This window comes from Suncus etruscus, chromosome 7 (genome assembly GCF_024139225.1).
Source record: "Suncus etruscus isolate mSunEtr1 chromosome 7, mSunEtr1.pri.cur, whole genome shotgun sequence".
Lineage (NCBI taxonomy): Eukaryota > Metazoa > Chordata > Mammalia > Eulipotyphla > Soricidae > Suncus > Suncus etruscus.
In genome coordinates, this window is record NC_064854.1 from 84,037,972 (window position 1) to 84,065,376 (window position 27,405).

Below are 27,405 nucleotides of genomic sequence, written 5' to 3' on the forward strand. Positions count from 1 at the left end.
TTCCAAGTTGGAAACTTTGCTCCATCATAGACTTTGCCCCATCCCTGTCCTATATTCCAGTCCCATCCATTGTCTTTGAGTATTTGTTTTTCCATTATGTTTCTTCATATCAAACATTTGAGAGATGACTACATGCCAGAATCCCTTTTTTGTTTGTTTGTTTGTTTTGGGTGATGTTCAGAGGTTACTCCTGGCTATGCATTTAGAAATTGCTCCTGACCTGGAGACCAAATGGGATTCTGGGGGATTGAACTGCAGCCCATCCTAGGTTAGTGCATGCAAAGCAAATGCCCTACCACTTGCGCTACAGCTTTGGTCCCCCATTATCCCTTTCTAACCTCATTCAACATGATACTCTCCAGGTTCCTTTATATAGCAGTACATAACATGACTTTATGAGTAAGTACTATTCCCACTCATTTATGTATCATAGTTTGGGCCACACCTGGCGGTGCTCAGGGGTGACTCCTGGCTGTCTGCTCAGAAATAGCTCCTGGCAGGCACGGGGGACCATATGGGACACTGGGATTCGAACCAACCACCTTTGGTCCTGGATCAGATGCTTGCAAGGCAAACGCTGCTGTGCTATCTCTCCGGGCCCCAAATTCTTTTATTCTTAATGCAGACATGCTGAGGCTACCATTGGATTAAGCATGGTAGAGAACTTCTTTGAAACCTCTCTTAGGAAAGTGGTTGCACAAACAGCAATAGTGGAAATATGAAGAAATGAGGACCACACAAGCTGTGCAGTGAGAACAATGGTTCTGATTTTTAATGTGAAGAATCGGGAATATATACGGGGATTTTGTCAGTCAGTTTTTTTTTTATGGTATAAAAAAAGAATGCTCACAATTGTTTTTATGCAAAGTACAACATATATTTATTTATCAGTATACATTGGTTGATTTACAAAACAATTCACCTGGCTTAAAGTTGATGAATAGATACATTTAAAGTAGAGTCCAGAGTTAAAAGAGAAGGTGAAATTTAACATCTCAAAGCAGTACCTGTCTGGACTAGGCCCTTGTGTGTCAATACTGATGTAGATTAGGGGATTTTGCAAAGAGCTGGGTTTTCCTATCAAACTTCCCATATCTGAGGGAAGAAGTTTTTGTATTAGGGGCAATAAAAGAAACAAATTTATGTGAAAGAGATGCAAATCTATACCTGGTAAAAGTTTTCTCAACAGCCCAATCCTAAATCCTGGCCAAACATTTTGGATGTAAATTCTGATATAAAATTAGTTAATAAGTACTCAAAGTCCTTTAGAGATGCCCCAAAAGCTGAAATTCCTTTCTATTTTAAAATTGCAAGGGCATTTAGTAGACAATGAGAAATAAATTTTAAGTATCTTTTTGTGCTGAGTTTTCCAGGTAAAGAGAATTTAATCAAGGCTATATTTGCCTGTATAAATCCTTATGTTTGGAGGTAAAAGCTCAAATATACACTTAATACAGCAGAAGGGAGATTCATTTTAGACCAAATACATTTTTACTAAGCATGAGAAGTATTGTCTTTACTATAAAAAATCTTAACCAGTCATCCACAATGGGGAGAGCTTTCTCAGTGGGCCTTTTTGTTCAATAGTGGGGGCAATACAGGCAGACTTGCTTCTGGAGAACATACTTTATCATACATATTGCAGGAGGTGTGTGTACATGTTTTCTCACACATTACAGAGGTAAACAAAATATACATATTCACCCATGCATATCACAATAACAAGAAAAATATACAAACCATCATTTCTTGTATTTTGGCCTCAATTTTCACTTTGTATATCTTCTTTTGTTTTATTTCATAAATCTTTTTTTTCTATTATGTATTTATAGTTATAGCATAATCTATAACTGATGTGAGATTTTGTTAACGAATGCTATACATCTTTTTTTTTACATTGTATTCCATTATTGAATAACAATATTTTTTTTCTTAACACCACCCATCACCAGTGCAACATTCCCATCACCAATGTCCCAAGTCTCCCTCCTCCCCACCCGACCCCCCGCCTGTACTCTAAACAGGTTCTCCAATTTCCCTCATACATTCTCATTATTAGGACAGTTCAAAATGTAGTTATTTATCCAACTAAACTCATCACTCTTTGTGATGAGCTTCCTGAGGTGAGCTGGAACTTCCAGTTCTTTTCTCTTTTGTGTCTGAAAGTTATTATTGCAAGAATGTCTTTCATTTTTCTTAAAACCCATAAATGTGTGAGACCATTCTGCGTTTTTCTCTCTCTCTCTCTGACCTTATTTCACTCAGCATAATAGATTCCGTGTACATCCATGTATACGGAAAATTTCATGACTTCATCTCTCCCTGACAGCTGCATAATATTCCATTGTGTATATGTACCACAGTTTCTTTAGCCATTCGTCTGTTGAAGGGCATCTTGGTTGTTTGCAGAGTCTTGCTATGGTAAATAGTGCTGCAATGAATATAGGTGTAAGGAAGGGGTTTTTGTATTGTATTTTTGTGTTCCTAGGGTGTATTCCTAGGAGTGGTATAGCTGGATCATATGGGAGCTCGATTTCCAGTTTTTGGAGGAATCTCCATATGGCTTTCCATAAAGGTTGAACTAGACGGCATTCCCACCAGCAGTGGATAAGAGTTCCTTTCTCCCCACATCCCTACCAACACTGTTTATTCTCATTCTTTGTGATGTATGCCATTCTCTGTGGTGTGTGGTGGTATCTCATCATTGTTTTGATTTGCATCTCCCTGATGATTAGTGATGTGGAGCACTTTTTCATGTGTCTTTTGGCCATCTGTATTTCTTCCTTGTCAAAGTGTCTGTTCATTTCTTCTCCCCATTTTTTGATGGGATTAGATGTTTTTTTCTTGTAAAGTTCTGTCAGTGCCTTGTATATTTTGATCATCCACTACGATCAAGTAGGTTTAATTCCAGGAATGCAAGACTGGTTTAACATCCGTAAATCTATCAACATAATACACAACATCAACAGCAAGAAAAATAAAAATCACATGATCATATCAATCGACGCAGAGAAAGCATTTGACAGGTCCAACACCCATTCTTGATCAAAACTCTCAGCAAGATGGGAATGGAAGGAACCTTTCTCAATATAGTTACTGGCCATCTACCACAAGCCAGAGGCAATATTGTCCTCAATGGAGAAAACTGAAAGCCTTTCCTCTAAATTCTGGCACAAGACAAGGCTGTCCTCCTCTCACCACTTCCTATTCAACATAGCACTGGAAGTACTCGCTATAGCGATTAGGCAAGAAAAGGATATCAAGGGAATCCAGATAGGAAAGGAAGAAGTCAAGCTCTCACTGTTTGCAGATGACATGATACTCTACTTAGAAAACCCCAAAGACATCTACCAAAAAGCTTCTAGAAACAATAGACTCATATAGCAAGGTGGCAGGGCTACAAAATTAACACACAAAAATCAATGGCCTTTCTATACACCAATACTAATAAGGAAGAATGGACATTAAGAAAACACTCCATTCACTATAGTGTCACACAAACTCAAATATCTTGGAATCAACTTGACTAAAAATGTGAAGGACCTATACAAGGAAAACTATAAAACTCTGCTCCCAAGAAATAAGAGAGGACACACGGAAATGGAAGCACATACCCCTGACTCATGGATTGGCAGGATTAACATCATTAAAATGGCAAACTACCCCCAAAGCACTGTACAGATTTAATGCGATCCCCTAAAGATACCCATGACATTCTTCAAAGAAGTGGACCAGGCACTTTTGAAATTTATTTGGAACAATAAACACCCCTCGAATAGCTAAAAAGCAATCATTGGGAAAAAGAATATGGGAGGAATTACTTTCCCCAACTTTAAACTTTACTACAAAGCAATAGTTATCAAAACAGCATGGTATTGGACTAAGGACAGGCCCTCAGATCAGTGGAATAAGCTTGAATACTCAGAGAATGTTCCCCAGACATACAATCACCTAATTTTTGATTAAAGGAGCAAAAAATCCTAAATGGAACAAAGAAAGCCTCTTCAACAAGTGGTGTTGGCACAACTGGGTAGCCACTTGCAAAAAATTGAACTTAGACCCCCAGCTAACATCATGTACGAAGGTAAAATCCAAATGGATTAAAGGACTCGATATCAGCCCCAAAACCATAAGATATATAGAACAATACGTAGGTAAAACACTCCAGGACATTGAGGCTAAAGGCATCTTCAAGGAAGAAACTGCACTCTCCAAGCAAGTGAAAGCAGAAATTAACAGATGGAATATATTAAGCTGAGAAGCTTCTGCACCTCAAGGAAATAGTGCCCAAGATTACAAGAGCCACCCACTGAGTGGGAGAAACTATTACCCAATACCCATCAGATAAGGGGCTATCTCCAAAATGTATACTCTTCTATATGCTCTAATATTTATTTTTTTAAAAAATATGATATTCTGGGGTCAGAGATGTATGATAGTACAGTGGTCCAGGCACTTGTTTTGCTTGGCAACCACACCAGAGTTTAATCCCTGCCACACCTAATAGGTCCCTCAGAACCCATTCCATGAGTGAAGAGTCAGATGTTTAGATGTCTAAACACTGCAGGGGTGGACTCAAAAGGTAAAAATTTAAAATACAAATGTTATAGGCATTTTTATAGCATTTAACAATTCTATAGTATGTCTCTTAGCTTAACAATTTATAGTTTAATGTTTTCTCATCTTTGACAGCTATCTCCAAATCTTCTGATTTCATTAGCCAGGTTCTTAAATGGATGTTCTTATTATGTTTTGGATTGCTCTTTTGAGAGAGCAATCATTTCAGGAGCTGAAGGAAGCCCCCAAATCATTCCTATTGCCTGTGTTACATTCTGTGGTTCCTTCTCTTCCCACTTGCAAATGAAACTCTGAACTCTTGAGGGGAGACCATTTCCCAGTGAATCATTTATAAGATTTGTAAACTCCTTGGAGCCTTTTCCTCCACATAGGTTTTCACAGGAAATCATCCCAGAGTCAGGGTGGTGGGTTAAAGTGGATGGGGCAAAGCACACACACCTAGACTGGGGACATATGAGGGCTCTGGGGAAATAACCTACCCTGAAGTCTAATTTCACAGGTGCACAGGTGCACAAACTTCCGAATTTCAAAGTACTCCCATGTTTTGCCTCTAAATCCTTATCTGTGATGCTTTTAGACTCCACATGTATTAGTTCTGGGACAAAGGACAGCTGTCCTTGAAGTTAACAAATCACATACAAATCCTAATAAACAAGTAGCAACCAGAGGGGAAGCCATTTGCCAGTGAATATTTAATGACTTAATGACTACCTTTTATTAAACAAACTTTGGGGAGTTCACACTAGCAATGAAATTGGGGCTAATGTGCTTTTTTTCTGCTTCCTACTTTTTTTTTTTGTTCTGTTTTTTTGTCTTTTGGGTCACACTCACCAGCGCTCAGTGGTTACTCCTGGCTCTATGCTCAGAATCGCTCCTGGCAGGCCCTGGGAGACCCATATGGGATGAGGATTAAACCACCTACCTTCTGCATGCAAAGCAAACACCTTACCTCCATGCTATCTCTCCTGCCTCCTAGTCTTAACCTGATTTCCTCCTGTTTTATTTTCTTTCTGTAACAAAGCAACTTTGCCACATTTACCTGTGGTCCAATAACATTCTCCAAGTTCCAGTTAATGAGGCTTAGTTTTTATATTCCTGTCCAGCCTGCTGATGAGTAACTTTAGGTTTATTACAAACCTTGTGTAGACACTTCCTCAACTGAAAGATGTTGCTTAAAACACTAGAATACATAAATTGCACTACTAGGGAGAAGCAGGCATTAGGAGACCTGTAGTCTAAAAGTTAGAAGGCCTCAGCTCAGCAGAGTGCATTAAGTCAGTAAGATGCATGGAGCTGCAGTGAAAGTGGGAGGTCTCACTATGTTGAGACCATGGAGAAGGTGTAGTTAGTTTTACTGTGTAGAGAGTTTGGGAAAAAGGTAGTACCCACTGTTTAGTCAGCTATGGAAGAAATTAGGACACACTGTGTGATGAACTGGAGAAAAACATGGAGTGCCACAGTGTAGAGAGCGTGGAAAAAGGTGGCATCCACTCTGGTTATCTAAGGGGAAAGAGATGCGCCCTGTGTGGTGATCTGGGAGGAAGTTGGGATTCACTGTGTGTTTGAGCTGTGGGAAAGATAGATTCCTACTCTCTAGTCACTATCTATCTTCCCCCACTAGAGGTCTAGTGAGCTTCAGGGGTGGTGATTACCCTTGTGTGGTGTGCTATTGGAATGACGAGAGTCACCTTGTGGTGAACTGGTAGAAAGACAACTAACACTGTATGGTGATCTCTATCTATCTATCTATCTATCTATCTATCTATCTATCTATCTATCCATCTATCATCTATCTACCTATCTATCATCTATCTATCTACACAATATATACATATAGATGTATATGTATATATATATACCTATATATAACTGTAGGGTAATTACTATATTAAAATTTTTCCAATCTTTCTGTGTACAATTTTGTGACTCAGGATATTATTGCACACATGGGTGTATTTCTGATGGTCTTTTTGGGGGGCGGCCACATAATATAGTGCTCAGGGGGTACTTCAGGCTCTGTGCTCAGAAATCACTCTGAGCAGGCTTGGTGGGCCATATGAGATGGCAGGAATTGAACCCCAGGTTGCAGCATGCAAGGCAAATTTCCTATCATCTGCAAACCCCCCCCCCCCCCATGGTGTTTTGTTGTGAATCTAAGAATAGCTCTGTTTTAATAGACTCTAGCTATACTAGGAGCCCTCCAGATGCCTCTCTCAAAAACGGTGGAAACTTCAGTAATTAGTAACTCTCATGTCTGTACATATTTATCCTAATCCTGAATCAAGATGTGTACATCACAGGGGTTTTCAATAGATTATTTGGAAGAAGAATCTTTCAGGTTCAGAGAGAAAAGCATTCTCTGTGCAATGGCCAATTATGTGCACCACAGAAGATATGCTCTGTCTGTCAGAATGTTGAGCGCTTTGGAGTGAGCAGGAGACAGTTGTGGGCCAGGAGATTGGTACTGGGATAAGTAAATGTACAACTATATAATGCAGAGCATTGGTGAGGAGAATTTCCTACTTTGTTAAAGGTGCAGGGTTCAGAATTTTCCCAAATTTTAGGTGTGAAAGCTAAAATATCCTTCAGGCTATTTTACTTCACCAGTGTGATATGCACTCCTTTGATAACCAGCATCTCTAGGAGTGTTTTATGATTGATCTTGCTTAACTTTCCCGAGGATAGCTTCCCCACCACTGGGAATGCCTCTTGCCTAGTTCTATTGATGAAAACTTAGGAATATTAAGTAAACCTTACTAAGGCATGAAATACCCAACTTGTGTTTATGTCTGCCCTGTTTTTCATTTATCAGGCAGTCCAATCACCCCTTAATTATGAAACATGGAAATGGACCTTTGAAATGAAAGCCAAGTCTTTTAAAGGCTTAATATAGATATAGAAGTCAAATAATTGCTTACCATCTTCCCTCCTACTCTCCCCCATACTTATTCCTATTTCTTCTCCTCTTTCTCTCCTCTCTTCCACTTTCTCCTCCTCTTACTAATTTCCTCCTCCTCTTTCTCCTCCACCTTCTTCTTCCTGATAAATATATATAAATTAAAATATTAAAATTATCATATTAGAGATTACAGTTTTAGCACTGCATATTCACTCACTCTGCACACACATGTCCTCCTGGTTTTAGAATTGGGTACCTGTGGGGTTTTTTTGCCAGGCTTGGAGAAGGCATTTGCCAGTCACACTTAGTCTGCAAGAGATTGGCTTGTTCTTAGTTTGTTTCTCAGTAGGTGCTTCAAAGAATAGGAACATGAGTCTCATTTTTCTGTCCTAAGGCCCAGAACAAGTTTTCATTTTCTGAATCAGAAATGTTTGAGTCTGTGCCAACAGACACAGTGGTAAAGAATGAGCCTATGATTATTGAACAGAACTGCAGATCTTGAATTGTCCAACTGAAGTGAAACTAAAATGGTAACAAATGAGATGGAAAAGTTAATTTGGCTTATATTATTTTACCTTCGGTTCCTAGAGTTGCTCATTTGCTAGATAATATGCAAGTTATCCCTGTTATCCTCGTTTGTACCTCACAGCTCTTAAAAATCACACTGTCCTTTATTTTAACTTTTTTTTTATCAAATGAAGATGTTTTATAAGGCAACTCAACCATCTGAAAATTGTGTGCAGAAGATTGCTGTTCCAGAGAGGTAGTTTAATATCTCATTCTTATCCTTATTTTAATCTCATCCTTAGTTTAATATCTCATCCTTTATCCTTAGAGATTACTTGTTTAGCTTCATAATATTTGGGGCACCCTACAGAATATTTTAAGTCATTTTTAAGCAAGAAATTCAAGAGTTCTATAAAAAGAAAATAGATGTATTGAGACAAACAGAGGAAATCAGAGTCAAAATTGTTTGAACAGATCTGGATTGGGTCTTGGGGAGAGAAAGACTTGTATTGGTTGAGGACATAGCATATGATATTGCATCAGGAGACCCTGACTAGTCTTCTAACAAATAATTGAAACTAATATCATTTATCCTATAGATACTGTCTTTCTCCTCAACTGTTTGGGAAGAAGTTGGGTCCCATTATTCATTAAAATTATTCATTAAAATGTACATGTTTCTGTCTACTTTCAAAATACATGTCAATGATCTGTCCATGTGATTCTTGAAGGAGTCTTCTCTATGCCAGGCACTGTGCTCAGGAATAGGATGAGTGATTAAAAATGATCTCTGTAAAACTCAGTCTGTTGGAAGAAATAAGCAATCAGTGAGAAAAGAATTAATAACCCATAAATTCACCAAAGAATGTGGTTTCCACTCCAGAAGCTGCTCCAAGAGTAAGTGGTCAGAAGGAGGAAAAAACCCTGCAAACAAAGTGTCAGGGGCCACCTTTTGAACTGGGGCAAAACCAGGGGAAAAGACAGCTGCACATGTCAGAGCAAGAGTGTAATAAGAGAGGGGTGGAGAAATAGCAGACTTAGGGCATTTGCTTTAAGATGCCAACCCGGGTCAGATCCAGGTTCAAATTCTTGGCACATTTCTCTCCATCTCACCCCACCTCTGCAATACCAATATGCTCCTACAATGATTCTTTCTTGTTCTATTGCTGTGTAAAATTACACAAGATCTCCCTTCTTTATCCTATGTAAAGTTCTCCATATTTGCCTATATTTACTAAAAATGAAGTGCCTACATCTTATGTGGGTGAATAATATTCTATCAAATATCCAGAAATTTTCACACTGTAATGTAACAATAAACTTGGAGGTGTTTTCATGTCTGAGTTTTTAAGAATAAAGCTGCAACAACAGCAGCAGGCATCTGTCTCAAACTAATTTGATTTTCTTTCACAAATGTTCAGAAATGGAATTGTGTATTGGTCAATAGTTCTCTGTTCAACATTTTGAAACATCTCCATACTGTTTTCCAATGACTACATTGAAACTGAATGTCAGAATTTATAAAGATGTTTCTATTCACATTTTACATAGATGGCGAAATGTTGCCAGTCACACCAAGTGTGATTACTGAGGTGGCCCATATCTATCACAGCATAAAGGGGTAGTAGTGGCCTGATCTCACTAATATTTCTCTTGCAAATGTTTTCCATGACCCCCATGGGAAGCTCTTGCCTCTAACATGGTATATCTATAGACATTTTTTTGTCTGCCACCTTTCTAATGAACGAACACATGGTCTATATTTCTCATCTTTGTATTTTATTTCCCACAGTCTATTCTGCACCTCAATATCAATTTCTTTGAAACAGTAAGACTTAACAAACTAAAGACATAGTACAGGGATAAGGTACTTACCTTGTATACAGTCAATACCGTTTCAATCCCCAGTACTGCCACAAGTAATCCCTGAATGCAGAGCCAGAAGTAAGGCTTTAGCACAGCTGTTTGTGGACCAAAAACAAAAGAACAATAAATAATACAATTAATATTTAAAATTTTAATTTTAATTGAAAAGTAATAAGCATTTTTTATTTCTCCTTATGAAGCTAAAGATTGACTGGAATATTAAATATGTGTCAGACTGGGCTTTTTAGATTCCTGAGCTATATATACTCTATATATACACTATAATCTTTTTTAAAAAATACAGAACTATAGCAACAAAAGCAAAATCAGACTTAAAATAGCCATTTAACAGAACTGAACAGGTAGATAATAGGTCCAACTGAGGAGGTTGTCTGTGGAAAATGGGGATCCAGAGTTTTTCCAAGGAAAACAAGAGACTGCACCATCACTGTGGCATTCTCCAGTGAAGTTTCCTGAGGATGCGCAGCCAAACCAACCCAGGGACTCTTCAATATAGGGTGAGTCAGAGTCTTTACTGTAGGCACTCAGGCTCTGATGCAGACTCTCAGACAGATCAGAAAAAGGCATTATCAATGGCAAGGACATGGTGTCTCACATCATTAATGATCTGCTCAGGTAAATTCATATATGCCTTTATTTAGAGAACTGGCATAGAGCTTGACTATACGTTTGGTCTTCATGTACATGAGGTCTAGCCAGACAGCAATGCTAGGGTCTTGACCCATGTCAGAATAATTTTGCTGCTCTATGTCAAGGTGGAGATGTTACTTCTTCTCAGGTTATTATCTGTCCTAGTGCTAAGGTTGGTGTTATCCAATATGGAAATAGTGTCACTCTCTGTAGGGAGTGATATTACAGCTTACTGGTAGTGGTATTAATCCATGTTAGAATTGTTTTTAACCTATAGGGTTTGGGAGTGGTGGATAGCCCATCAGGGTATTTTCCCAATTAGTGGTAGGTGGTATTATCCCATGCAGGGGGTGGTATAACCGCAGGAGTTTCCCCGCTCTTCAATTATTGTAGTTTTTTTTATTTTGCAGCCTAAGAAGAAGGAAGCTGAAGCTTGGAAAGTCACAGGCAGGTGTTAGCAGGTCTCTCAGGATCAAAACTGAGAAAATGTGATCTGAGGACAGAAATATTCAAGTCATCCTGCGTTAAAAAATAGATTAAAAATAGATTTTATACAAAACACTGCTTCAAGAAATAAAAAAAATAAAAGAGAACAAAAGTAAATGGAGCACATATATCCTGTTCAAGGATTGGAAGAATTAATATAATTTAAATGGCAATATGCTCTAAAGTATTGTACAGATTTAATACAATTCCTCTAAGGATACCCCTGACATTTTTCAAATAAGTCGATCAAATACTACTGAAATATATTTGGAACAATAAACACCTATGAATTGCTAAAGCAACACTTAGGGAAAAGAATATGGGAGTTATCACTTTCCTCAACTTTAAGTTGTAATACAAAGCAATGGTCATTAAACTAGCATGGTATTGGAATAAAGACAGACCCTCAGATCAATGGAATGGACTTGAGTATTCAAAGTATATCCCCAGACATACAATCAATTAAACTTTGATAAAGGAATAAGAATGCAAAATGGAGCCAAAGAAAATCCCTTAAACTTTTGTGACAACTGGTCAGCCACATGCAAAATGTGAACTCGGACTCCATCTAAACACCATGCTCAAAGGTTAAATCCAAATGATTAAAAACCTTGATATCAGTTGCAACTGAACGGGTCCTTCTGGAAACATAACAAAGACTCTATTCCAGTCTCAATCCTAAAGCTGCGCAAATGACCATGACCACCAACTACAGAAGAGATTAAATCTACACAGAAGGACAAGAACTTTTAGAACCACAAGAAAGACTTCTTCATAAGATTTATTCCTTGACCTGTGCAGTTACCAAGATCTCTAGTTACAGAGGTCTGATTTTTATCACTCATGACAAAGAAGAAGTCTTCCATACACCACAAAAGCACCGAGGGGAGAGTAAATGAACAGACAAGGAGTCTACAGTCAATCCCATGATACTATACTTCAAGGGTGGAGAAACACTGTATCTCCTAGGCCAAAGGAATTCCCTTTCTAATGCCCCCAATATTTACTATGCCTATGCAGGAGAAAGTAAAGGCACAAAATAATCTTTTTTATCTATTTATCTATTTATTTATTTTTATTTGGACTTCTTTGTTTTGGTGTAAATATTGAAGTTGATGTCTCCAATTTTTATCTTATTTTCTCTTTCTCTTTCTTTTTATGCTCTGGCATGGTTTTATTTTAGGATCAAGACTATTATGTGGTGCTTGCCTTTAGTGCTGTAGTGCTCATTGGATATTTATTTGATATTTCTTTTTGTATCATTGTGGTATCAATTCCTTTTTTCCTGTCCTCTCTCAAACTGAGGTTGAGAGCCTTAGAAGGACTACACCCATTTTTAGCTTATTTGATTTTTACCCAACTTTATTGCTTTTTTCTTCTTTAAACAAAACCACATAACTTGAACTATCTAGTTCCACCTCTCAAATAGAGGGGGAAATAAGGGAGGGTACCAGGACCAAACAGATATCATGATCACTATGTAGTAAGCTAAACACAGAGGGGGACCACTTACTCTAGCAGCCTGGGGGGTGAGGGTGGGGGATATGGGATGCAAGATGGGATGGGGGTGGAGGGAGGACAAATTTGGTGATGGGAATTCCCCTGATTCAATGTTAATATGTACCTAAAATACTATTGTGAAAGATATGCAGTCAATCAATATAAAACACCATATCAACAAAATAAAACAGAAAAATCAGAGAAAGCATTTGACAAGCTCATACCATTAATGATAAAACCTCTCAGCAAGATGAAAATTGAAGAAACTTTTTTTTGAGGATATATATATATCCTGCTCATGCATTGGAAAGAACAACAGAAAAACATAATTAAGTTGACAATTCTTTCCAAAGCACTGTACATATTTAATCCAATCCCTATAAAAATACCCAGAACATTTTCAAAGATGTGAATTTTATTCTTAAAATTCATTTGTAACAATAAATATCCCTGAAGAGCTAAAGCAATCCTTGGGGAAAAAAAAATATGGGGGAAAAAAGAATATGGGAGGCATCACTTTCCCCAACTTTAATCTATACTATAAAGCAGTAATCATTAAAATAGCATGGTATTGAAATACAAAGACCATCAGATTAATGAAATAGACTTGAGTATTCGATCAATTCATTTTTTGATAAATGGGCAATAAATACCAAGTGGAATAAGGAAAGTCTCTTTAACAACTGATGTTGGGAAAAATGGTCAACTACATGCAAAAATAGTGAACTTAACACCACACACAAAAGTCAAATAAAAGTGGATTAAGGACCTTGATATCAGACCTGAAACTCTAAGGTACATAGTGTAGAATGTAGGAAGAACACTCCATGACATTGAAACTAACAGTATCTGTGAGTATGAAACACCACTGGCAAACAAGTGGAAGCGAATATAAACAACTGTGACTACATTAAACAGAGAGGAAGCTTCTGCACCTCAAAGGAAATGGTGACTAGGACACAAAGATTAGTTACAGAATGGGAGAAACTATTCACTTAATACCCCTCAGATAAGGGGTTGATATCTAAGAAATACAAGACACTGACAGAATTTATAAAGAAAAAACTCCATGCAAAAAAGAGAGGAAATGAACATTTTCTCAAAAAAGAAATACAGTTGGTCAACATTAAAAATGTTTCACATCACTATTCAACAGGGAGATGCAAATCAAACTAATAAGATACTGTTTCACACCAAAAAGATTGGCACACATTACATAAACCAAAAACAACCAGTGCTGGTGTGGATGTGGGTAGAAAGGGACTCTCACTGCTGGTGGGAATGTAGACTGGTTCAGTTTCTTGAACAATGATAGAGATATTCCTCAAAAACTGGAAATTGAGCTCTCATTTTATTACAATGCCACTTCTAGGGACAACCCCTCAAAACATCATGAATAAATGCCTTCTTCATTTCTATTTTCTTCAGAACACTATTTACAAAAGCCAGGATCTGGAAACAACCCAAGTGCCTGAAAAACAGGTGAGTTATTAAGAAACTGGCATATCTACACAATAGAATATTATGCACCTGCTGGAAAAATAAAGTTATGAAATTTTCATATACATGGATAGATATGGTGATTATTATGATGAGTGAAATGAGTCACAGGGGGAGGGGTAGATAAAATAGTCTCACGCATCTGTGGAATATAAGAAAAATGAAAGGTGGTATGGTAATAATATCTTGAGATTGCTGCAGGCATCTTGCATTTTAGCAACTCTACTGAGGGAAAATATCCTTCACGAGAGAAAAGCGGGTGAAAACACTAACAGTCAGGTGGAAAAATATTGAAGAAAATCAGACCACACACATGTATTTTATATGGGACCTCTTCTGGCAGACATGAGAAGAGTTTAATCTTCCATGTTGGCAGTATACATACATGGCAAAACCAGTCTTAGGCATGAAAGGAATTTTCAAATTGACAAAAGGTGGGAATCATAGGAAAATAGAAATATTAACAGCAATCCCTGCTAAAGTATACGTATCAAACTAGCCAGTTCAGGCGAGAAGAATCTTACTAAGACGTCCTGAGCTAGGAAGGAGGAATTAGCATAATAAGGAGAAGGGAATCTTACAACAAAGATAAAGAACTTTTTTGCTGCAATTTGGGGGCTGGGCCCAGATGGCAGCTAGCAGTGAAGGTAGAAACTGTTTACTGCTTAGAAGCTAAAACTAGAAAGGCAGGCTTTGCAAGTTTGCTGGCTGACTTGCTTTAGAGATGCAAACATTTGAGTAGAGTGAAAACTTTTCTTAGTAATCTTTGATGCAGGAATTTCTGAACAAAGGTGTTTGACTAAGACCATATTTCAGCCTGTAATTTACAAGGAAGAAATATGTCAGATAATATGAAAGAAATGCAATGTCAATACCATGGCATGAATCTCATAAATATTGCCAGTAATCCACATAGCGGGAAATCAAAAAATGGGTTTGCTTGGACAAATATTTCTTAAGGAATTTTCAGTGCTCTGCTCCAGGAAAGTCCGTAAATACATCAGGTGGGTTTGTTAATTTCCCTTAAATGGAGGTGTCTTATGGCATGTCATGAAACAATAGAGGTGAGGGCCAGGAGGACCAGTCTATTGCAGGAGTCTTGTGACAAAGTGCTGGAATTGCAGTTAAGATAAAGAGTCCACTATGGCATTGATAGCTGGAATTGGTCTATAAACTAAAACAAGATATTGAAAAGAGATAAAATAATATTCACTGTACCTCTCAGTAATAATACTTCAGACCACAGTATCAAAAGAAAGAGAGAGAAAGAAATAAGATGCCTGCCCATATGTAGGCAGAGAAACTTGGGAGGAAAATTGAGGACATTGCTGACGATAAAGTGAAGGGTGGTGTACATTGTTTTACTGAAACTCAATCATGAACAATATCATAATCACAGTACTTAAATAATTAATTAAAAAAGAATATGGTGTTCAGGAGCAATAGCTTAGTGGTAGGGCATTTTCCTTCCATGTGGCAAACCAGGATGGGCCTGGGTCGAAGCCACGACATCCCATAAGGTCTTCAAAGCCAAGAGCAATTTCTGGGTGCAGTGCCAGCCCAATATATATATAATTTATATAATATCATATATAATATATTGGTTATATATATAACTTGTCATAGGAAGTTGTACTATTGCTCAAGAAGAAAGAAGATATCGGGGAACATGCTGGTAAAGAGCAGAGATCTAAGATCCAGTAACATGCCCCCAACACTGCATAACCTCATCTCTAACCAATAGAGCCCTGGAATCTTCTGGAAAATGCAGATATACTAGTTTTGAGATGCTCCACATTTCCAGGTCTGACATTAAAGCAGTCAACATGGTTGACCAAGTATTGCTTAGAATACACCAGGTCTTCTGAATATTGCTTGGGTTAAGCACATCCTCCCCACCCAAAAAAAAAAAAAATGAGAGAGAAATTGCAGGGCTTATTTTGTAACAGATAAACATGGTGAGATACCCAGGGTACTGTGTAACCCTTCTCCATGAAACACCTTTAATGGCTGGCACCATTGAAAGCAGAAATGAATACTATTACAGCACAAAATTAAAATGTCATTCTTTTATCTCTGGTATAATAGAACAGAAGTCTATGTGTATTAACTCACACCCCTGGTACCTTGTACCTAACAGAATTGTTTATGTGGGTCACTGATAGTTACAGAGAAAATGATCAAGGAGGGACTAAAAAAGTAGGAGGGTCACACTACTAAGCAGACATACATCATAATTTGAATATGTGGGCCAATTCTATTTTTAATTAATATCTTAATTTAAACACCTTGATTAAAAACATGATTGTGGGAGGATTTCAGTCATGTAAAGAACACCCCTCTTCATCAGTGCAACATTCCCATCATCAATGTCCCAAATCTCCCTCCTCCCACCCCACCCCCGCCTGTACACTTTCCACTTCTCTCATTCATTCCTATTGTATGATAGTTCTCAATATGGTGAGCATCATGTAGTGAGCTGTAACTTCCAGCCCTCCTGTCTTATGTCTCTGAAAATTATTGCAAGAATGTCTTGTATATATATAATTTAAACACCTTCATTACATACATGATTGTGTTTGGGTTTCAGTCATGTTAAGAACACCACCCATCACCAGTGCAACATTCCCATCACCAATGTCCCAAATCTCCCTCTTCCCCACCCAACCCCAGCTCTTGGGTGGCTCTTGTATCCTGGGCGCTATTTTCTTTGAGGTGCAGAAGCTTCTCAGCTTAATATATTCCCATCTGTTAATCTCTGCTTTCACGTGCTTGGAAGGTGCAGTTTCCTCCTTGAAGATGCCTGTAGTCTCAATGTCCTGAGTGATTTGCATATGTGTTGTTCTATATATCTTACGGTTTCGAGTCTGATATAGAGGTCTTTAATCCATTTGTATTTTACCTTCATACATGATGTTAACTGGGGGTCTAAGTTCAATATTTTTGCAAGTGACTAGCCAGTTGTGCCAACACCACTTGTGGAAAAGGCTTTCTTTGCTCCATTTAGGATTTCTTGCTCCTTTATCAAAAATTAGGTGATTGTATGTCTGGGGAACATTCTCTGAGTATTCAAGCCTATTCCACTGATCTGAGGGCCTGTCTTTATTCCAATACTATGCTGTTTTGATAATTATTGCTTTGTAGTACAGTTTAAAGTTGAGGAAAGTAATGCCTCCCATATACATTTTCCCAATGATTGCTTTAGCTATTCTAGGGTGTTTATTGTTCCAAATGAATTTCAAAACTGCCTGAACCACTTCTTTGAAGAATGTCATGCATGTCTTTAGAGGGATCACTTTAAATCTGTACAATGCTTTGGGGATTATTGCCATTTTGATTATGTTAATCCTGCCAATTTATGAGCTGGGTAAGTGTTTAAATTTCCATGTGTCCTCCCTTATTTCTTGGAGCAGAGCTTTATAGTTTTCTTTGTATAGGTCCTTCACATTTTTGTCAAGTTGATTCCAAGATATTTGATTTTGTATGGCACTATTGTGAATGGGGTTGTTTTCGTTATCTCCATTTCCTCCTTATTACTATTGGTGTATAGAAAGGCCATTAATTTTTTGTGTTAATTTTGTAGCCTGCCACCTTGTTATATGAGTCTATTGTTTCTAGAAGCTTTTTGGTAGTGTCTTTAGGGTTTCCACAGTAGAATATCATGTCATCTGCAAACAGAGCTTGACTTCTTTCCTATCTGCATTCTCTTGATATCTTTTTCTTGTCTAATCGCTATAGTAAGTACTTAAAATTCTATGTTGAATAGGAGTGGTGAGAGAGGACATCCTTGTCTTGTGCCAGAATTTAGAGGGAAGGCTTTTAGTTTTTCTCCATTGAGGATAATATTTGCCACCGGCTTATGGTAGAAGACCTTAATTATATTGAGAAAGTTTCCTTTCATTCCCATCTTGCTAAGAGTTTTGATCAAGAATGGGTGTTGGACCTTATCAAATGCTTTCTCTGCACCTATTGATGTGATCATGTGATTTTTATTTTTCTAGTTGTTGATGTTGTGTGTTATGTTGATGGATTTACGGATGTTAAACCATCCTTGCATTCCTGGGATGAAACCTATTTTATCATAGTGGATGGTTTTCTTAATGAGGCATTGAATCCTAATTGCCAGGATTTTGTTGAGGATCTTTGTATCTGTGTTCATCAGCGATATTGGTCTGTAATTTTTTTTTTCATAGCATCTCTGTCTGGTTAAGGTATCAAGGTGATGTTGGCTTCGTAAAAGCTATTTGGAAATGTTCCTGTTTTTTCGATTTCATGAAAGAGTCTTGCCAGGATTGGTAGTAGTTCTTCTTGGAAAGTTTGAAAGAGTTCATTAGTGGATCCATCTGGCTTTTATTTTTGGGCAGATATTTGATTACCGTTTTAATTTTATCAATAGTGATGGTGATGTTTAGATATGATACATCCTCTTCATTCAATTATGGAAAATTATAAGAGTCTAAGAATTTATACATTTCTTCCAGGTTCTCATTATTGGTAGCATAGAGTTTCTCAAAGTAGTTTCTGATTACCCTTTGAATCTCTGCCATATCAGTAGTGATCTCTCCTTTTTCTTTTCTTTTTTTTTGTTTCCTTTTTTATTCCTAATATGAGTTATCAAGTTTCTCTCTCTTTCTTTGTTATTTTTGCCAGTAGTCTATCAATCTTTTTTATTTTTTCAAAGAACCAACTTCTGCTTTCGTCGATCTTTCGGATTGTTTTTTGTTTTTCCATTTCATTGATTTCTGCTCTCAGCTTTGTTATTTCCTTCTGTCTCCCTATTTTGGGGTCCTTTTGTTGAGGACTTTCTAATTCTATGAGCTGCATCATTAAGCTATTGGGGTATGCCCCTTCTTCTTTCCTGATGTGTGCTTGCAAAAAAAAAATTTTTCTTTCAGTATTGCTTTTGCTGTGTCCCATAGGTTCTGATAGTTTGTGTCTCTATTGCCATTTGTTTCCAGAAAGATTTTGATTTCCTCTTTGATTTCATTTTGGACCCACTGTTTATTCAGTCTTAAGTTGTTTAATTTCCAGGTATTAAAGTTTTTCTTCTGTGTCCCTTTGTAGTTCACATATAATTTCAGAGCCTTGTGGTCAGCAAAGGTAGCCTGCAAAATTTTTATCCTCTTGATATTATGGAGATATGTTTTATGTGCTAGCATATAGTCTATCCTGGAGAATGTCCCATGTACATTAGAGAACAATGTGTATCCAGGTTTCTGGGGGTGAAGTGTCATATATATATATATATATATATATATATATATATATATATATATATATATATATATATATATATATATATATACTAGGCCTCTTTCTTCCATTTCTCTTTTTAGGTCTAGTATATTCTTGTTGGGTTTCAGTCTGGTTGACCTATCAAGTGTAGACAGTGTTATAATGAGGTCTCCCACAATTATTGTGTTGTTATTTATATTATTTTTCAGTTTTGTAAACAATTGTATTAAATATTTTGCTGGCCCCTCATTCGGTGCATATATGTTTAGAAGAGTGATTTCTTCCTGCTGTACTTATACCTTGCTAATGCAAAATGTCCATCTTTGTCCCTTATAACTTTCCTGAGTATAAAGTTTGCATCATCTGATATTAGTATGGCCACTCCAGCTTTTTTATGGGTGTCGTTTGCTTGGATAATTTTCCTCCATGTTTGTTCTGACTATTCAGTTGCGTTTCTTGTAGGCAGCAGAAGGTTGGATTGAGTTTTTTGATCCATTTAGCCACACTGTGTCTCTTAACTGGTGCATTTAGTCCATTGACACTGAGAGAAAGAATTGTCCTGGGATTTACAGCCGTCTTTCTATAGAAGATTAGTGTGTCTGTTGGTCATTCTTGTCTTAAAGTAGGTCTTTCAGTTTCTCTTTTAAGACTGGTTTTGAATCTATAAAGTTTCTGAGCTTTTCTTTTTCTTTGAAACCATGTACTCTTCCTTCAAACTGAAAGTGAGTTTTGCTGGGTGCAGTATTTCTAGGCCAGTGGTCAGCAACCTCTTTTTTTTCAACTGAGCCAAATCTTACCAAAACCATGATTGAAATTTATTTTGAGAACCACACAGTGTGCACACTGACAGAGGCTAGAAGCAGAGTCCTGACTCCTAGAGTGGCCACCGGGCACACAGAAGAGCCAAATTAAATGTATAAAGAGCCACATGTGGCTTGTGAATCGCAGGTTGCCGACCACTGTTCTAAGTGAAGCATTTATTTCATTGAGTTTTGTCACTATGTCCCACCACTGCCTTCTGTCTTAGAGTGTATCTGGTGACAGTTCTGCGGTAAATCTCAAGGATGTTACCTTGAATGTAATTTCTCTTTTTGATCTTGCTGCTTTCAGAATTCTCTCTCTACCTGTGGGATTCTTCATTGTGATTAGGATGTGTCTTGGGGTGTTTTTTCTGGGGTCTCTTTTAGTTGGTACTCTTCAGGCATGCAGGATTTGATCACATGTATTCTTTAGCTCTGGTAGTTTCTCTTTAATGATGCTCTTGACCATTGATTCTTCCTGGAGATTTTCTTCCTGGGTCTCTAGGACTCCAATGATTTTTAAGTTGTTTCTGTTGAGCTTACCATCGACTTCTATTTTCATCTGTTCACATTCTTTGAGTAGTTTTTCCATTGTTTGATCATTTTCTTTAAAGCTTTTTATCCAATCTTCTCTTCTGTATGGAGTTGTTATTCATCTCATTTTCCAGTGTACTAATTCTATCCTCAACTTCTGTTAACCTGTGCGAAAGCTCATCCATTTTTTTCTTCAATACATCTACTGACTTTTTCAGACCTGCTATTTGACTTGAAATTTCAGTTTGGAGTTTTCTTATTTCTATCTTCATATTCTCTTGATTCTTATTAATGTTCTCTTCTATATTTTCTTTGAGTTCTGTGAACATCTTCCATATTGTGACTCTAATCTCCTTATCTGAGACACTGACTAGTTGCTTGGCCATGTTCCGGTCATCAGAGTTACCATCTTCATTCTCTATGTCTGGCACCGGCCTGCATTGTTTCCCCATTGTCACACTTGTAATGTGGGTTTTTCTACGTGTTGTGTTTATACTCATTGGCTAAATGATGTGCGCAGTGGCATAGCTTTGCTATGTGGCCACGATCCTCTGGCTCTTTCTTTTCTAGGCGTATCATCTCACCTCCAGGGAAGGCTAGCTATCCACAGATGAAGCCACAAACAGAATTAAATCAGGCCGAGAAATTAGCACAGCACAGGAGACAGAGAGAGGTGCTGGCATCAGAGTTCCAGCAGAGTTCAGCGGCTTTTTACTTTCTGGGCATATCAACTCACCCGCTCTCACTCTTATTTAACATAGTAGTAGAAGTACTTGCTAGAGTAATTAGGCAAGAAAAAAATATCAAGGGATTCCAGATAGGAAAGGGAGAAATCAAGCTCTCACTGTTTGCAGATGACATAATACTCTACTAAGAAAACCCTAAAGATACTAACAAAAAGCTTCTGGAAACAATAAATGCATATAGCAATGTGACAGGCTACAAAATTAACACACAGAAATCAATGGCCTTTTTATACTCCAATAATGATAGGGAAGAAATGGACATTAAGAAAACAACTCCATTCACATTAGTGCGACACAAACTAAAGTATCTTGGAGTCAACTTGACCAAAGATGTTAAGGACCTATACAAAGAAAACTATAAAAGCCTGCTCCAACAAATAAGAGAGTACACTAGGAAATGGAAACATACCCTGCTCATGGATTGGCAGGATTAACATCATTAAAATGGCAATACTCACAAAGCATTGTACAGATTTAATGTGATCCTTAAAGATACCCATGACATTCTTCAAAGACATGGATCAAACAATTTTGAAACTCATTTGGATCAATAAACACCTTTGAATAGCTAAAGCAATCATTGGGATAAAGAATATGGTAGGCATTAGTTTCTCCAACTTTAAACTGTATTACAAAGCAATAGTTATCAAAACAGCATGGTATTGGAATAAAAAGAGTCCCTCAGCTCAGTGGAATGGGCTTGAGAGGTCAGAGAATGTTCCCCAGAGATAATGTCACCTAAGTTTTGATTAAGGAGCAAGAATCGTAAATGGAGGAGGGAAAGCCTCTTCAACAAGTGGTGATGGCTCAACTGGTTAGCCAATTGCAAAAATGAGAACTCAGACCCCCAGATAACATCATGTATGAAGGTAAAATCTAAATGGATTAAAGACCTTGATATCAAACTTGATACCATAAGGTATATAGAACACCACATAGGTAAATCACTCCATGCCATTGAGAATAAAGGCACCTTCAAGGAGAAAACTGCACTCTCCAAACAAGTGAAAGCAACATTAATAGATGAGAATATATTAAGATGAGAAGAAAATAGTGCCTAGGATACAAGAGCCACTCACTGAGTGGGAGAAACTATTCACCCAATACCCATCAGATAAGGGGCTAATATCCAAAATATGCAAGGCACTGACAGAACTTTACAAGAAAAAATGTCTAATCCAATCAAAAAATGGGGAGAATAAATGGACAATTTGACAAAAAAAAATAGAAATGGCAAAAAGACACATGAAAAAAATGCTCCACTAATCATTAGGGAGATGCAAATCAAAACAAGTATGAGGTACCATCTCACGCCATAGAGATTGGTGCACATCACAAAGAATGAGAACAAGCAGTGCTGGTGGGGATGTGGAGAGAAAGGAACACTTATCCACTGTGGTTGGAATGCTGTCTAGTCCAACCTTTATGGAAAATGATATGGAGATTCCTCCAAAAACTGGAAATTGAGCTCCAATATGATCAAGCTAAACCACTTCTAGGGATATACCCTAGGTGTCCTGTTCTGCAGGACTCCATTATACCGCGGGTATAGAGGGGACCCAGCCTGAAAGTTGAATGGGGGGAAAGAGAGATGTAGACCAAGTAAAGTGCCTTATCAAGGTCTCGCTTTATTGATTGGTACAGGCTCTTTTAAGCACAATTAAACAGGGGGTGGAGAGAAAGCAAAATGGAACAGCCAGTATTACAGACAGTCTCTACAGGGAGCATCCTGTGAGGAAACTTTATGTGCTATCTTTACACAGGAACCATTTTCACCCTAAGATAGTAAAGCTTCAAAGATGTCTCAAGCTTCATGGAATGTATGGCTGATAGGATGCTGCAGATTTTCTTTGAACTCTTGGTCTAGTTAATAGCTCATGCCTAGGTTATGTATTCTGGCCACATAAAGTAGCTTGTCCTGCAGAATTGCATATCAGGGTTTGGTCTCTGGCAGTCCTTGACACCTACAAACACAAATATACAATACAAAAATCCCTTCCTTACATCTATATTCATTGCAGCACAATTTTTAAAAAGCCAGACTCTGTAAACAACAAAGATGCCCTTCAACAAATGAATGGCTAAAGAAACTGTGGTACATATACACAACAAAATATCATGCAGCTGTCAGGAGAGATGAAGTCATAAAATTTTCCTATACATGGATGAACATGGAATCTATTATGCTGAGTGAAATAAGTCAGAGGGATAGAAATAAACTAAAAATAGTCTCACTCATCTATGGATTTTTTTCTTTTTTATTAATATCTTTCTTAAAGCACCTTGATTACAAACATGATTGTGGTTGGGATTCAGTCATGTAAAGAACACCCCCTTCAACAGTGCAACATTCCCATCATCAATGTTCCAAATATCCCTGCTCCCCACCCCACCCCCATCTGTACTCTAGACTGGCTCTCTACTTCCCTCATTCATTCACATTGTTATGATAGTTCTCAATGTAGTTATTTTTCTAAATGAACTCATCACTCTTTGTGGTGATCACTCATATACTGAGCTGAAACTTCCAGCCCTCCTGTCTTTTGTCTCTGAAATTTATTGCAAGAATGTCTTTCATTTTTCTTAATACTCATAGATGAGTGAGAGTATTCTGCTTTTAGTTTTTTTACCTTGAAGATAATATTTGCCATTTGCTTGTGGTAGATAGCCTTAACTGCATTTAGAAAGGTTCCCTTCATTCCCATCTTGCTGAAAAAATTTTTTTATCAAAGATGGGTGTTGAACTTTATCAAATTCTCTCTCTATGTTTATCAATATTATCATGTGATTTTTATTTTTCTTGTTGTTGGTGTTGTGTATTATGTTGATAGATTTCCAGATGTTAAATTATCTTTGCATTCCTGGGATGAAACCTATTTGGTCATAGTGAAAGATCTTCTTGATGAGGCATGAATTCTATTTGCCAGGATTTTGTTGAGAATCTTTGTATCTGTGTTTATCAGAGATGTGAGCCAATTCTTCAGCAAATCTCATTTGCTTAAGGTCATATGAGGTCATTATATAAAATCTTTAAAAGGCCTGTGTGTTCTGATTGTTCATCCAATAATTACCCCATACTCTTGGATTACTGGTCCCACCGTAATCAATATTCATACTCCAACCTGGACTGTGATCTAGTGTGCGATTATTGGATTATTCCCTATTTGATATTTCGTTCCCACACTAGGGTGTGGTCTGACTTTTTTCAATAAAAGCAGGGATCTGAAGAAAGCAGGGCTCATTCTTTAATCTTCTTCCACTAAGCTGTAGATCTTCCACTAAGCTGCTCTTAAGAGCAGAAGGCTTGTGTTGTGGATTTTTGCTAGATTTTCTAAACCCATTCTTGTATGGTTATACTGTGTGGATTATTTCCTGCATCAACATTTGCTCCCAGACCCGAATCTTATCAGATTCTTGTTTTGGAGTCTGGGGCTCCGATTATACCATAGCCCCATTTGCCTTCCTGATTGAGTGAATATTATAACTTGATGCTGAAAGGTCCAGATGTCCTAATCTAGCTGCCTGACGCAGAGAAATGAAGAGGCTGAAGCCCCAGCAAATGCTCCAGTAAGTCCTTTATTAATTCTGACCGGTCAGGGTCAATGTGTGCCCAAAATAAGACAGAGGCAAAGACCTCGTGGCTTTCTACATCCCTCCTCATATACTATAGGGAGGAAGGGGTAATGACGACTTTCTTAGAGGCGGGACATTCGCCAAGGTAATATGAGGAATTGATGGGGCGAGGTAGTGACGACTTCCTTAGGGGCGGGACATCCGCCAAGGTAATACGAGGCATTGGTGGGGTCGAGGTAGTGATGACTTCAAAAAGGGCGGGATATCCGCCAAGGTTGACTTCCCTTTTCAATGCATAGATATAAAAATAGATAGCAAATAAACAAAGGGGCAGGTATATGTAATGTATATAAAGTCAAGTAATTCAGTTTACAAAAAGAATAAAAGAAGGAAGAGAGACATATGATCTGGAAGAAGACAAAAGAACAATGAAGAGAAAGAGACTAGAAGGAGAAGGACAATCTAGGAAAAAAATCTGTTTCTGAGATTACTTTTGATGTATACATAAATTGTTAAACAAAGAGCTTTTAAATAAAAGAACTGTAGCACAGAAAACTACTGATGGTTGCATGCAAACTTTATACAGTGTTTATTAGAACACAAAGCAAAATTATTACTCACTTTAATAGAGTGTCACAGAACAGTGTGAGTGGCTTGCCCTGTTCCTGTGACCTAAGAGAGCAATCTACGGACACTGGTTCTGATAAAGCGGTACCAGGAAGGGATCATCAGGAAGACAAGGATTAGTGGAAAAAGAGGAGCAAAGAATAGTGGTGAGAAAATAGACCAGCTTTGTACAGTCATCTGTTGGTGAAGGAAATCATTTCATCAGGCTCAGTTGCTATTCACTGTCCTTAATTACCAACAGCAGTGGCCAATAAAATCGTGCTGCCTCAAGTGATCCATTAAGAATAGCTTGTAAAATTCTGGCAAATAGGATCCAATACATCATCAAGAAGATCATACACTATGACCAAGTAGGCTTTATCCCAGGAATGCAAGGATGGTTTAACATCCGTAAATCTATTAACATCATAAACAACATCAACAACAAGAAAAATAAAAATCACATGATCATATCAATAGATGCAGAGAAAGCATTTGATAAGGTCCAACACCCATTCTTGTTCAAAACTCTCAGCAAGATGGGAATGGAAGGAACCTTTCTCAATCTAGTTGAAGCCATCTACCACAAGCCAATGGTAAATATCATCCTCAATGGAGAAAAACTAAAAGCCTTTCCTCTAAACCCGGGTACAAGACAAGGCTCTCCTCTCTCACCACTCCTCTTCAACATAGTACTGGAAGTTCTTGCTATAGCGATCAGGCAAGAAAAAGATATCAAGGGAATTCAGATAGGAAAGGAAGAAGTCAAGCTCTCATTGTTTGAAGATGACATGATACTCTACTTAGAAAACCCTAAAGACTCTACCAAAAAGCTTCTAGAAACAATAGACTCATATAGCAAGGTGGCAGGCTACAAAATCAACCTACAGAAATCAATGGCCTTTTTATACACCAATAATAATAGGGAAGAGATGGAGGTCAGGAAGGCAATCTCATTCACAATAGTGCCACACAAACTCAAAGACCAAAGACGTGAAGGACTTATACAAAGAAAACTATAAAGCCCTGCTCCAAGAAATAAGAGAGGACACATGGAAATGGAAACGCTTACCCTGCTCATGGCTTGGCAGGATAAACATCATTAAAATGGCAATACTCCCCAAGGCATTATACAGGTTTAATGTGATTCCCTTAAAAATACCCATGACATTCTTCAAAGAAGTGGATCAAACAGTTATGAAGTTCATCTGGAACAATAAACATCCTCGAATAGCCAAAGCACTCTTAGGGAAAAGGAAAATGGGAGGCATTACTTTCCCCAACTTTAAACTGTACTACAAAGCAATAGTTATTAAAACAGCATGGTATTGGAATAAAGAAAGACCCTCAGATCAGTGGAATAGGCTTGAGTTCTCAGAGAACAAACTCAAAGACCAAAGACGTGAAGGACTTATACAAAGAAAACTATAAAGCCCTGCTCCAAGAAATAAGAGAGGACACATGGAAATGGAAACGCTTACCCTGCTCATGGCTTGGCAGGATAAACATCATTAAAATGGCAATACTCCCCAAGGAATTATACAGGTTTAATGTGATTCCCTTAAAAATACCCATGACATTCTTCAAAGAAGTGGATCAAACACTTATGAAGTTCATCTGGAACAATAAACATCCTCGAATAGCCAAAGCACTCTTAGGGAAAAGGAAAATGGGAGGCATTACTTTCCCCAACTTTAAACTGTACTACACAGCAATAGTTATTAAAACAGCATGGTATTGGAATAAAGAAAGACCCTCAGATCAGTGGAATAGGCTTGAGTTCTCAGAGAACATTCCCCAGGCATACAATTACCTAATTTTTGACAAAGGAGCAAGAAATCCTAAGTGGAGCAGGGAAAATCTCTTCAACAAGTGGTGCTGGCAGAACTGGTTAGCCACTTGCAAAAAAGTGAACATAGACCCC

General features: G+C 37.7%; 1 protein-coding gene across 1 annotated transcript in view; it reads right to left on the reverse strand.

Moving 5' to 3' along the window:
* The window catches only part of FBXO9 (F-box protein 9), a 505,156-nt gene extending 480,088 nt beyond the window's left edge, over positions 1-25,068 (reverse strand). Inside the window, exon 1 of the mRNA XM_049776909.1 lies at positions 25,065-25,068. The gene's annotated coding sequence lies outside the window, so the exon portion shown is untranslated. The remainder of the gene's footprint in view (positions 1-25,064) is intronic.
* Between the last annotated feature and the right edge of the window lie 2,337 nt (positions 25,069-27,405).